This window comes from Clupea harengus, chromosome 18, assembly GCF_900700415.2.
Source record: "Clupea harengus chromosome 18, Ch_v2.0.2, whole genome shotgun sequence".
Classification (NCBI taxonomy): Eukaryota; Metazoa; Chordata; class Actinopteri; order Clupeiformes; family Clupeidae; genus Clupea; species Clupea harengus.
Genome location: NC_045169.1, coordinates 11,994,735 through 11,998,693, shown reverse-complemented (window position 1 = coordinate 11,998,693; position 3,959 = coordinate 11,994,735).

Here is a 3,959-nt window from a genome sequence, read left to right as displayed (position 1 = left end):
AGTTGTACGCTGGTATGGAAGCCGAGGCCATAGCTCAGAGAGTGCTTCTTCCACAGGCACTAGCAAAGAAAGGGAAAACTAAACATACAAACATCTCTTTTGTACAGTTTATCAATCATACAAAGTTAACTGCATATTCATAACCTCATCTGCCTATTTTGTACATCACTGCCTGATTTGTCCACCCCTAGTCTCACACAGTGAGTGATGATGTTCTATGGGGCGTATTGTCTACTGACTAAACGATTGCTCAGTTCTTTACTGGTGTGAAAAGTATATGGCATTCCCGGGGACAATGACTCCCCAATAGCCTATAGTACTATGCAATTCTGGTTCTTTGATGTCTATTTTGAACAAGTCAGATATAACCTTGAGTTGATATGCATAGCCTTAAGCCTAATTTGAGCACACAGTCACACTCTCCTGAGTGATCCCTACTCTGTCCAAAGCGTTTAACTTGGCACTGTGTTGTTGAATTAGAGATTGATAAAAATAAAAATAAACAAGATTGTTTAAACCTGAAGAGGTGTTTAAAAGGCAATGTTCATAAGTAGCTTATGTCTTCTTGTGACATCATTGAGGAAAAAATGTGCTCCTTCAGCTATATCTGTTTCGCTTCCAGAGAGAGTGGAAACAGGGACACGCCCTTGAGTCACTGCCTGATAAGCATATTTCTCCATCCCTACATTTACTCACAGTAATTACTTGTCATACCTGCTGTGTCTCGATCCCAAATAATTTATGGCTAAAATGAATGTTCAGTTCTGTAACACGCGCTATTGCTTATTCCATCTGTTTTGTCTTGTTAGATTCAAGTGATGGTGCAAGTTTGCCATTGGCTTAGAAACGTACAGCCTCAACACTTCACAACTATGTTAATATATAAGTGGAATTTTGAGCCACAGGTTAAATGAGGAAGGACCCCTTCAGGAGGAGAACAACGAAACATTGTGGGAAACTGTCAGTAGAATGTGGTGACTGTTCACTTCCTGTGTATCCTATTTAGAAAAGATTGTTTTCATTTGAGGGATGAAGGCTCACTCTCCAAATGAGTGAGCAGTGTGCATTTCACATCAACATGGATGAGGAACTGAAACTGTACACATTCTGAGGCGTGCTTGACTCTCTCTTTCTCTCTCTTGCTTTTTCTCTCCCTCTCTCTCTCGCTCTTTATCTCTCCCTCTCTATCTATCTCCTGCCTCTCTCTTGCTCCATCTTTCTCTCACACACACACACACACACACACATACACACAATAAGTTCTGCTTTCCCTATAGAATTAACTGTTTGTGGATTAACCACAAACCTAGGGGCCTAATGTCACAAAAAGCAAGCTCATTGTGCAGCTAGACCATCTCTGTCATTATGTATAAATGGTAAAATAGCTGTATCACTGTTAAAGTACCAACAGATACATTTTTCTTCTGCACTGCTCCGTAGACCAATAAGCTAACAAAAGGAATGAGCAAGATAGGTGTTATCTTATTATCTTATTATCAGACTAATTTACAACAAAAAACACATTTACACTGCAAACATTGTATTGACCAAGGTGGTTGCCCACTTAAAATTGGGATTCTGATTAACGGTAATTTGATCATCAAAAACCAAGTCAAACAGGTCTACAAAAGGGGAACTCTACCCTTAGTACAACACTGCCAATGGTCTTATCCCATTATGACAATGAAAGCACGTTGTGAACAGTGCAAACGTTTAGACTACTATACAGTAAACCACGGGCCTACTGCCACTGTGTTGCCCAGAAATGGTGATAATGCAATGGCAATGACGGTGCCATCTAGGGCTGATATTAAGGTGGCATCCACCACAGATGACTGCTCATCTCACTCTAGGCCCACTAAACTGGGTCACCGAATAACTTTAAAATTAAGCAAATATTCTGAACTATTACCTGAACAAACCATTTTCCATATCATATTTTTGTCTGTATTTGGTTTTGGGTTCTTCTATATTTTCTCTGTTTGTACTGTTTAATGGATTTATATATTATATATTATAACATATATCGATGGATAATATGCATTTGTTGACAGTTTAGGGGGCCTGGGCACCTATTCTAATAGTAAATCACGTGCTGCTATTGTTTCTTTGAAGCTAATCGTTTACCATAGGTACAAGCTCTTACTGGTGATATGTAGCCTATGAATACTCCACCTCTCAACATATGCTCAAGTGTATTTTCCATGGTCCTGGTAGAGATCATGTTGGCAGTATATTCTCCCTAAGGGTGCAGTCTTAAATGATTTGTGTCTGTATTTGGACTACTTAGGGCTGCAGGCTCAAGGTCTGTTTGGTTGGGGAGACCTTATCTGACCCATGGTTAGAGAGATATTAGAGGAGTCTTAGCTCCAGGTGTCAGAACTATAAAATATCCACATGTGGTTCAGTGCATTAAAATGGAAGAGACGTGCAATTCAATATATGACCAGTAGAGGGTGGACTACCCTTGATGCTTTAGAATGGACAAAGGAGGGAGTGGGACTGCTGTGTAAGAGAGATATCTTCTGCATATACTCCCAGTTGCCTGTTTATTAGGTGCACCTAGCAAAAAACAGTCCTGCAATAAATCCCCCTTAATGATTGTAATAATGTTCAGTTTTATTATGTTGAAACAGTTAAAGAGAGGTGGCGATTCAACTGTATGATCATTCTGCCGGATGTAGTTTGTGGTGCTGTTAAAATGAATTGAATTTAATACAGAGGTGTTTCGGTTAATTAGCCTAACCTCACTGATTGAAACGGGGTGGTCAAAATAGTTCAACCACATGTCAGTGCAATACAACACAATTTAATAGCACCACAAACTGCAGCCTCCAAAATGAAACACACAGTTGAATCTACTGCTCTCTAAATTTGTTTAAACAAATACTAAATATGATAACCTTCGTGAAGCAGAGATTTATTGCAGGACTTGTGTATTAGACTGCATTAGATTTAGCTCTGTGTTCCTAATAAACTGGCAACTGAGTGTATATCACCATCAGTAAAGTAAAGATGAGAGTTGTCATGAATTGTTATGCAGGACAAAGTGTGGTTAAAATGCAAAAAAGAGAACAGACATATTATTTCCCATTTACATAGTTTATTTTTTAACTCTAAAAAATATCAAGACAAAAAAAAATCATAATCACAGATATTCACAAATTATAATGGCTTTAATTTCTTCTCCTCAGCTACAAAAAGTCATAGACATGGGGAAATCCTGAACTGGCACAGTGAATCCTGGGAAATGTATGCAAAACCGACGGCCTTTGTTAACCACATGTCAAGTGAGGCCAAGCTGTGTCCGCCACTTCACTAGTATGTGTGTGTGGGGGGCATGAAACAGAAAAAAAAAAAACAATAATAATATGCACTTCAGTGTGGACACAGGTAGCGCATGTCAGCTCTTTCCGGATAAAAGCTCCACCGTTGCCCCTCCACCCCTCCCTGGGCACTACGGTGGACACAGAGATCCCATAACTCCAGAGATTTTCCGTGCCTGTTGCCAAACAGACACACTGGTGTCCAATGCATTGTCTGATAAATGGCTGTCGAGCAGGAACCATAAAGTTAGAATTCGGGTGAGTACAGGAATGGAGTGTGGGACTTGAGAGAGAGACAGAGACACAGAGGGGGGGAGACAGACAGAGAGAGAGGGGGTGCTGTATAGTTTCACAACAATGGTGGTATAAAATTAAGATTGCTCTGACTTTCTCACAGAAAAGACAGAAAATAAAACGAAAGAAGAACACCCTGGGTCAAACTCGAGTACCAGGAGCTGAGTTATGTCAAAAACATAACAAATATTTCATTTGTAATACACAGTATTACTGGGGAAAAAACTAACTAGTTTTGCATATTTTAAAAATCAAATTACAATTAGATTCTCCTAATGTAAAACCAATTTCTTTTCTTGCTATAATTTCCTGGTTAATTTTTTTTCTTTTTCTACCAGA